At 42.3% G+C, this 10,411-nt stretch overlaps 1 long non-coding RNA gene across 3 annotated transcripts; it reads left to right on the top strand.

Moving 5' to 3' along the window:
• The first annotated feature begins 3,635 nt into the window (after positions 1 to 3,635).
• Positions 3,636 to 9,848, top strand: LOC140616257 (uncharacterized). 3 transcript variants are annotated; one of them, XR_012016809.1, is made up of 4 exons: positions 3,636 to 3,690; positions 4,701 to 4,801; positions 5,731 to 5,914; positions 9,604 to 9,848. It is a non-coding gene; the product is annotated as an uncharacterized lncRNA (long non-coding RNA). The 3 variants fall into 3 exon arrangements; XR_012016808.1 differs by lacking the exon at positions 3,636 to 3,690 and adding an exon at positions 3,697 to 3,977 and having other exon boundaries at positions 4,701 to 5,396; XR_012016807.1 differs by lacking the exon at positions 3,636 to 3,690 and adding an exon at positions 3,699 to 3,977.
• The last annotated feature ends 563 nt before the right edge of the window (positions 9,849 to 10,411 follow it).

Below are 10,411 nucleotides of genomic sequence, written 5' to 3'. Positions count from 1 at the left end.
TGAGCTGAGACCTGCAGAATGCGTAGGAGCACCAGGCAGAGGAAAGGGAAGAGCCAGGTAGAAATGGGAGCAGAGATGGGATTGGAGAAAGCACACTCGGGAGTGGGCATCAAAAAGCTGCTTGGGTCTCTGGTACCTTCAAATGTTCCTCCTTTCAGAAGGGAGGGGGCTCCCTCTCTCTCAGGCTTGGAAATCTGCTTTAGATGTGGGGCTGTGAGGTGGCCCTTGAGACTCTGCAGACCCCAAAGTTATGAAACCTGAGTTGAGTGGGACCCCAACATGGCTCACTGAGTCTTTGTCCTGGAGAGCGAGCCCTGGTGGATCACTCTGAGCCAGAAGCCCCACATGACAGAGGCCTCTTTGGAGATTGTCCCCATAGGATACTGGCCCTCACAATGAGCACTCTAAAGGAATCCTTCTGGGGGTGGGGGGTTGAGTGACAAGTATACTCTGGGTTGTCAGTTCCCTGTCTTGTCCCAAGTCCTAGGACAAAGTCCCCTGCATTACAGGGGACTCATCACAGCCCTGGTAAAGCCAGTGAGCAGGTGAGTCATGAGATATGCTATCACAAATCAGAGGAATAGTGACTCATCCTCCAGGGAGGAACTCAGCTTGCAGGGACCATCAAGAGGAATGATATTGGAAGGATTGGGAGGGAACCTTGCATCCTGCAGCCTGGGTGCCCCACTCTGCCCCTCTGTGCTGGGTCCTGCACCATGCTTACCTCCTCCACCAGCTTGCAAAGGAAGGTATTTCCCTAGGACTGTCCATCTGAGGTCATGACCTCCTCCCAGACACCAGCCTCTCCTGGCCTGTCCCCTCCAGCTGTATCCTGAGATATGGTCAAGGCAAGGTTTTGCCAAGGCTGCCCTGGAATCATTTATTTATTACTGGGGACACGTGTGGTGTATCAGTAAGGAAATGGCTCATTAATCATTAGAACATTTTCCCCAAACAAATCTATCAAAGGAGTAGAAAATGTATATACTGTTCCCTTTGCCAGACCCAGTTCAGCTGTTCCTGGTGCTGAGCAGATGGTCGAGGTGAGTGACATCTCCCTCACACTCATAACTCTTTAAAACAGCCCAGCAACTATGTTTATTATCAGCACCCAGGATGATTAGACTGCATGACTCAACAGCATTGAAAGATGTTACCCACATGAATAATAAAGTGCTTTTGCTAGTGAGCAGGATTCTCTGGGATATGGTGATGTCACACTCAAAGCTTCCTCGGCCACTTTCAGAACAAAATGGAATGAGGAGATAAATTCCCTCTTGGACATCTTTATACTTGCTGCAAAAATTTAACTCAAAGCCGTACACCTATGTCCACAATTGATCTCATTTACACGTTTTCATCTCCATGGAAGTCACCCAAGTCCACACCCTGTCCTCCTTCACCTGCGTGCTGTGTTATCCCATGTCTGTCCTCCCCAACTCAACTCCCTGCAGCCCAGTCCCACGCAGAAGACAGAAGGGGCTTGAGAGAGGTAAATAAGACAGAAACCTTGAAGGAGGCCAGGGGATTCCAGAAGGCAATGCAGACTGTGACCAAAGAATATAACTCCAGTACAAGTGCATGAAAGAAACTCACTGAGGGTGGAGGGGAAAAAGAGGAGCTGACCTGAGAAACTTTGGAAATGAATGGCTTCCGTAAGGCTAAAGGCAAAAAGAACTGCATATGGGCACTGTGCTCTGGTCGGTGAAGTTGTTCCTCAGGGAGGGATGAGCTAACAACTCTGAAACCACTCTAAATGTCCCTAGATGGGACAGTTACATAAATGGGAAGCAAATGGTTGTAACTGGGTTTCTCTCTATTGAGTGAGAGGTTAGAGGTAAGCAATGCTAGGGGAATAGAATGACTCGCACAATACGAGTCAGGGTTGGAAGCCAGCATTTGCTTCTATCTGTCCTAACACAGCTGCATATGGAAAAATACAAAAGCCATTGCAGATATGTGTATACATGCGGGTTAGCACACACACCGACATTTCAAACCCCTTTCTGCTGAGAGTCCAGAGCAGTGGCACCCCAGCCGCAATGAGCACACCTGGCACCCAGATCTTGGTTTCTACCATAATTCTCCAATAAAAGGAGTGCGGATCCTTAGAGAAATGACTGGTTGTAGGGCTGGGGCAGGAAACATATCAGGTGGATCTGGAGCAACTTATAGTGCTAGAAAGAATGGAAGTGCTCAAAAGACCAATTGTGAATGATGAATAGTAATATATTGTTATTGGTTAATTAGTTGTGACAAATCCATCTTACTAATGTAGGAGATTAACAACAGAAGAAAATGGGTTCAGAATATATGAGAAATTTCTTACTATCTTTGAAACTTGTCTGCAAATCTAAAATTATTATAAAATTAAAAAAATATTTTAAAAATCATTTAAGGATACCCCAATGTTCTTAACTCTTTCCTTTGCTCTATACCCCTTCCACATCCTCATTCCCTTGATCATTTTGCTCCAGTCACATTGGCCTCTTTTCTGTTCCACCCATCTTTATCACACCTGTACTTCCAGGACTTTCTGTGTCCATCACCTCTACCTGAAATGCTCTTCACGTGCCTAGTTCTCTTTCCCACATCAGGCCTCAGCTGAAATCTCAACTCTTCAGAGACATATTCCCCAAAGACCCCCTAGCTAAAGTGGTGTCCTCACAACACTTGACATCCTACCATACACACACATACACATATGCACACATGTACATACTCTCGTATTCTTCTCTACCAGCACCTCATCTATATGTTTCATTGCACTTGCTATTGTGTTTAATAATTGGGCTTATTATCTGTCTTTCCAGTAAGATGTTAAGACCCCTGAAGAAGGTGTGTGCTACTCATCATTAACCACTCAACATGTTGCTCAAGTACACATAGTAGCTACTCAAGGCAAATTTGCTGATCTAAAAGGATAAGGGTATTAATTAGTCAACCTTACACTTGACAGCCATCAACTTTTGTATGTTATGTGTGAGTCACATACCACAGGCTCCCCTCATATGGCCAGTGAGGACAATACTCACTCTCCATGCTGCTTTGTACCACTCTAGATCAGAATGCTCAGCACTTGTCTGCCCCTGTGCAGGAGGTGGTCACTGACTATTAGGAGTTATCAAACTTGAAATCATCATGTGATCAAAATTCACACTGGTGGCACATGGAGAAATAGGGAGAATAGAAAGAATTAGGAGAATTCTATTCTATAGGAGAATAGAATTAGAATCCTATTCTAATAGGAGAATAGACATTGCTTTTCATTCATTGCAAGCAACCCTCATATTTGTTATCCAAAAGTCTAAAATCAAATAAAAACTCCATATACTACAAACATGGGGTAGACTAGCTGCCAGGCTACTGTTACGTGGTTGTCATAATGAAAGAGATATAATACAATGTGAAAAAATTAAAGGCAACAAGTGAGAATAATTTGAAGGAGATAATATGATCAAAACATTTTTAAAGAACAGGTTTTAAGCATCAGATCTATAAATGTCAGCAAAAAATTATTTGAGTCTGTTCTGATTCTACATGACAATCAGTTTTAAAGAATCCTCATGTGCCATTATGGTTCAAAATGAACTCTATTGTCCCATTATGCAGTCTATAGTGTCACTTTGGAAACTGTGACATCAACTATGACATAGAAACCCCCCACCTGGTTAGCTAGACCAGTTTTAGGTAGGCAAGATTTTAGCTCTAAAATACATTAAGATGTTGAGAAATACAGGCTTTTTATTGGGGGGGTGTTAGGGAGCTAATAGCTTGGATTCTGATTCTGTGGATTGTTGGGAGAGTACAGGAAGGAGCCTTCCTAGAAAAGCATCATCTCTCACCAGACAAGAAAGTATTCTGGGATCCATCCTGGGAGGAGGACAAGCCACACATCCCGGGGTGGCTAGCAGCTCTGTCCTGCACTGGCTGGCTGTTTGGTGGATGCTCCAGTGGCCCAAAGGGAAGAAGTGCAGGTGTTTCCCTAAGTGCCCTTGAGAGGAGGTCAAGGTGTATCAGGCAGTTAAATATGTTGTCCTCCATCTTTCTAGAATTATTTCCAAAAACTCATGGAGAGGAGGAACTAGGCCCAAGGGCTGGGAAGCCTCTCCCTGCCCTTCCTGTATAGGCCAGGGCATCACTATGAAAAGGGCATCTTTCTTTGCCCCATGCTTCCACCCACCAACCTATGTGCAAAACAACTTTTCTCTTCATCCCTAGCCACCTCCCAAGACCCCTTTTCCAGCAGATTTATTGCATCTTTCTTGGTCACTACAGGATCTGTCTGCCCCAATTGTATGTCCTCCTGGTCACATGATGATGAATGACTGCAGGTCCAAGTTGCAATCGTGCTGCCATATTTTGTTGCACAAGACCCTCTGTGCTCCACTTGGCTGGATTCTATGATGCCCCCCTAATGCTAACTCAGTTCTGGCTCAGAGAAGAATCCTAATAAGTCTCTACTTAGGGCACATCTCACTGAACATGCCCCCTCTGGACCTGGTATCTTCTCCTCCAATCCACTTCTCTTCTGTTTGCTGGTTCAGACAAGGCACCACTACCCACTAAGTTGTCCAAACCAGAGATCCTCATCCTAGATCTCTTATTCACTGCATCTGTTTTCAATTTTTGTCTCACCTCCTGGACTGTGGGGTTTGCAAAAGTAAGGACTGTTTTTTTTTTTTTCTCTGTATCTCCAGTACATCTCTACATCTGGCTCCTGTTTTGTGCTCTCTGTGACTGGGAAGTTGAACCAAAGTGAAAATGTTGTCATTTCAGCAATCAAGTTCTGTACTAGAGAGTATGTATCATTCAATTGACTCTGTTCCATTCCACTGACCCTCAGAAGACTCTACCCTGTGTCTCTACCCAGATTTTAAGTTATTTCAAGCCAGGAACTCATTCTCATGCCCCATGAAATCCCTTTGTCACCACTAGCCACACCTACAGCTCTGTGCCCACTGAAGAAAGAAGATGGCAGGGGACGTGGAGCCCTGAGTGGGCTGAGATGGAAGGAGAGAGCTACTGCGGGGAGCGTCATTGTTTATCAAGCCTGAGTCCATGTGGTGCTGGGACACAGGGGCCCCAAAGGTCCACTTTTCACAACTGAAGGCCATGATATGATGTTAACCACCACTACTTGCAAAATGTTAATGGTTTTATACATTTTTTTCAAAATATATCTAATAATTATTTGATTTCTTAGTACCAGGGAATAACGAGAATGGATCATGTCAGAAGACTCACCAGGAATTATCTGGGTCAGTAAATGACTCTTTCACTGTAGGAGGCAGTCCAGAGATCTATTGATCTGCCACTACAGAGGAATTTTTAGAAGAATGGGCTGTGAGAAAGGCCACCCAAGGGAAGAGCCAAGGGGAGAGGCATGGTGGAAGGTACAAATGTGGAAATGCCCCAGGGCCTCAGCTTTATTTCAGGATTCTGTGCTCCAGCTGGGAATCTGTCCCTCCATCCTAGATATCCAAAGCATCTGATAGAAATAAAACACTCTGACTTTCAGGGGACAGCTGAGACCACTGGCTTTGGGGAAAGGGCTGTGAGAGCTGGGCTGAGGTCTGAGCTCATCCTGAACAGATCATTCATTTACCCAACAAATATTTATTGACTGGAACATGACTGCTTGGAGACCTTCTTGTTCTTTGAAACTTTCCCATATATTTATTTTGTCACCCTCCCTCTCTTTTTTTCTGGCTCTAAACCCTGGTACAGAACTCTTAAAGAGAAAAGGGACTCTGAGTTTGCAGTGGGCTCAGGAGATGGGAAGACTGCAAGGTGGCAGCTGTGATGTGATGGCCCAGCTCCTGGACCTCAGGGAACGGATCCAGGAGGTGCTCAAGGAAGCTGACAGCCAAGGAGGGAGGAGTGGGCCATATCTTGGAGGCCCCAAATTCAGGTGAAGTAGACTGTTTATTATAACAGAGTTTTATAGTAATAACAGAGTCATGGCCACAAACCACATGTTGCTTCATTTCCTAGCTTTTCCTGTGTCTTTCCTCAGCTGTTCCTGATGGCCCCAGAATGTGGCAGCCTCTCGTGTTTCTTCTGCTTGGCCTCTCTGAGAGCTGATCTCTTTGATTTATTATTCCCTCTCCTCTCTTAGTGTTTAGCAGCAGAACCTACAATGCTGCTCTGGGTTAGAGACCCAGAAGACTGTTCTTCATTAAAGTTTTGCCTTAAAACCCAATGGCCTGTGACTGATGCTCAATGGCTTTGTGACATCTGTTTTGGCTGCTCTGAAGCCTATTGTGTCCCTTCTGTTTTCTTTTCCAACATTCACGTAATTGAGGTTATATGATGGTTGACTCCGGATAACAGAGGCCAAAAGTTGGTATTTCCAGACCGTAAGGAGAATGGAGACTCTGGCACTTCCAGGAAGGGCAGGCACATAAGGCAATGCACAGCTGGAACATCTGGCCTTATAAAACTAAAAATAACACCCCATAAAATGCATTTTATTCACTTACTTTGACAACTGAAACACACTTTCCATTACTCACGACTCTAAGCCTCACTGGTACAAAAGTCCCCACTTTAAATGCCTCAGGCTTGACTACACCTTGGTCACATGGACTCATGGCTCTCCATTCTTCTCTTGTTCCCCACGATATAGGAACTCTGACTCCACTCATGGTACACCCTTTCCTTAACAGGCCCTTCTCCCTTCCTTTGTTTATGGCAGTCCTATTTCTCCCCTTACACTCCCTTCCCAAGCCAGGTGCTCTTGTGTAGATGAAGACTCTGCCCTCTTGTCTACCACTTTCTGGCTTTCCTTTTCTTGGTCAGTTATCCAGTTTGAGTCCATGGCTCATGTTCATAGAAAATGTTCCCACGGGATGCTTGTCTCCTTTTGTACTCCAAGACTCATCTCTATTCTGCATGACTTAAACATCCATTGGGTTTGACCAGATGGTCATCATTCTTTCAGGTTCTCAACCCAATGTCATCTCCTTCAGGCACTCAATCTCAGGGCCATATCTTAGACTTGTCCCAAGAATTTATTGACTTCTGAAATCTTAAATTCCTCTACCCCAAGAACTCCCTGACCACAGTTTCCCATCACTACTGCTCTGTCTTATGCTAACACGCTTTTCACCCATGTGAAATGGAGTGAAACCCAGAGCAGTTGATCCTTTGGATTCACCCAATCTACCAGCTCCCCCAGGCCTGATCTCCACTGTACTGATATCCAGCCCTGATCTTGGGCTGTGACAACATTCATTTTCTTGCCAGACCCTCAGGTGGTTCCTTTAATATCCTTGTCCTTCTATTCCTTTCTTCTAGCAAAGCCCAATTGTAATTTCCCCTTTCTCTATCTGGCATCATGAGGCCTCCAGGATCCAGCAGCATTTCAGAGCTGACCTGGTCAGCCCTCTGGGTGGCCCTCACCAGTCCCTTCTCATATTCTATAGTAACTAGGCTCCTACAGAGCTTTGCCATCTACCCACACTGTAATCCCACCTCCTTTGCCTCTTCACTTTGAAAAGACCATCCTGACTCAAACTAGAGGCCCTGTTGGAGCCTGAGAATACTCTCAACTGTCTTTCTGCTTCTACAGATCAAGTCTACCTCAGCTTGCAATCTTGTGTCCTTACCTCCTTCTTTCTATGCACAAAGGACGAGGTGGCTCTGGAGACAGTGGCCCTCTGCCTGTGCTCCATATCTGAGTCCCTCAACTCCCTGGGGGTCTGCGTCCCTCAGTCACTCCTTCCTTCTTAGGCTTAGGATCTCAACTACTGACTCTTTATTCTACACATAAATATTCTCAAGACCTTTTCATGAAAAAAAAAAAAAATGAACACCTGACTTTCCATCTCACTTGTCAGTAGATATACTTGGAATGTTTTCTTATTCAAATCTTTACATTTCAGTGCTTAATATTCACACGTTGATCCTTCTCTTTGTTCATCCGTTCACCCATCTCTCCACTCGAGCAAATATGTTTTAAGTATCTACTATTTTTGGAATAAGCAGAGATGCATTTATACAATAATGTTCTTTGCAGATTTATTATAGTGAAAATAAACAAACTGGCAAAATGTCCTTAAAGGAAATGGATAAATAGCACAAAAATCTAATGTTCTCTCCTTCTCCCTTTGGTCCTCCCCACTCACACTTTCTCTCTCTCTCTCTGAAAGAAAATAATAATAATAATAATAATAATAATAATAATAATAATAAATAGAAGAATGATGCATAGCAGGAGGAAGTCACTTAAAATCATAATCTTATGGAGTAAGAATTATTAATGTCTTCATTTTAGAGATGAAGACACTGAGGTCTTGTCTTCACTGTTCACAGTGACAATGGAATTTGCCCCAAGTTGTTCTGAGATGCAAGAGTTGGGCTCCGGTCACTATTCTGTATATCTCATTCTCTGATGTCATATTTGTTCAAAAATATTATATAGAGATATATGTATTTTCTTACTGTTAATTAGAGGTTTTTGTTATGGAGACATTTAAAACTTTCATGTACTCACACTTACTGCTGTGGTCCTTTGTAGTTTGTTTAGTAATTGTAGCTCTTAGAATAAAGGGTTAAAGAAAATGTGGTACATATACACAACAGAATATTTTAAAGTCATAAAAAAGAATAGAATGTTGACATATGTAACAATATCAGTGAAACTTGAGTGCATTATTCTAAGTGAAGTAAGTCAGACAAAGACAAATGCTATTTGATCTCTCTATGTGAGGTCTAAAAAAAAAAAGAAAAAATGGAGCTGATAGGTATAGAGGTCAGATTGGTGGTTGCCAGGGTATACAAACTTCCAGTTATAAAATAAATAAATCCTAGGATGTAGTGCACAGCATGGTGACTACAGTTAATAGTACTGTATTACATATTTGAGAGCTGCTAAGAGATCTTAAAAAGACCTTAAAAGTTCTCATCACAAGAAAAAGAAATTGTAGTCACATATAGTGATGGTCATTACCTAGACTTATTGCAGTGCTTGTTTTGTAAAATATACACAAATTGAATCATTACATTGTTACACTTGAAACAAATATAATGTTATATGTCAGCTATCCCTCAAAAAAAATAATTAATTAATTAAATTTTAGAAAGGAAAATCTGGCTGTCCAAAGATCAGATGTCAAAATTATCATCTATCTCTGTACATGGAAGTCCTTGAGATTGTTATTTTTTTCTAGTCTTTTAGAAATAATATACTAGATAAGGGATGATCAATTCGTTTCAATTAAATGCTAACTCCAGTTCATTGATAGTGGGCCCCTGGGATGCAACATCGAGAGGATTCTGAATTCATGAATTTTTTCAGCTTTCTCCTACATAACTAGCCAATGGTCCACGCATCATTCACTTAGTTAACAAATAGATATTTAATAAATCTGGTTTGCTCTTCCATTTTTAGTGGCATCTCTCCTCCAGTATACTTTTGTTTTTATTTTTGATGTGAGAGAACTTTTGCATCCATCCTGCTTTATTTAGATTATATTTTCTCTGTAACCCATTCTTTATTTTTATTTTTATCTTTGTAGCAGATAAGGTTTGAGGGGCCACTTTAAAAACCCTCCCTAGCAGCCTGCTCAAAGAGTATTCACTTGTTTACTCATTCAGAGAACAATGAAAACAAGATGACCAGACCTGCCTGGCTCCTCTCCATGCAGAGCTGGACCAGGAATGGAACAGTTGGATGGACTACATTTAATTCTCATTCTTGCTGTGCAAGTGCTATGGGATTCCTGTCTGTAGTAAGGCTGGGCAGACCAGCAACCACCTTTTGGACTCAGAGCAATCACACCTCCACGTGTTATGGATCAAATATGCCTTAAAATCCCATCTGGAGCTGTAAAATAAATGACTGTTGCTTTGCTCTTATAGGTATGGTTTCTAAAATTTCCTTGGTTATTGGAGTAGAAATGGACTCGACACACAAAACTTGCAATAAATGATTAACACACACACACACACACACACACACAGTGAGAAAACCAATGCATTACTGACAAACTGATTAACAAAACTAAACTCATAGATGAGTTAGATGTTAGGAATATGTAATAGGGACTTTTGAATAATTGGTTAATGTGTTTGATAATCTAAGCAGAAAGAGCAGACAATGTGCATGAACAAACAAGGAATTGTATCAGAGAGATGGAAACTATAAGAAAGGTGTCATGGAGATGCTGCAGATTAAAACAACAGCACAATGTTAGACATGTCTAAGACATTTCAAAGACAAAGAATCTCTTTGACAGGCTCATCAGGAGATTTGAAACAACTAAGGAAAGAATCAGTGGACTTGAATATCGGTCCATAGAAATTACCCAAATTAACATGCAAAGTGAGAAAAACAGATAATGGGGGGAAAAGAGCACTCAAGATCTCAGGGACAGAATAACATTAAAAAAAAAAAAGTTAAGTA

Source organism: Canis lupus, chromosome 24 (assembly GCF_048164855.1).
Source record: "Canis lupus baileyi chromosome 24, mCanLup2.hap1, whole genome shotgun sequence".
Classification (NCBI taxonomy): domain Eukaryota; kingdom Metazoa; phylum Chordata; class Mammalia; order Carnivora; family Canidae; genus Canis; species Canis lupus.
The sequence above is the reverse complement of the archived record's forward strand: the minus strand, read 5'-3'. Positions and strand labels throughout refer to the sequence as shown.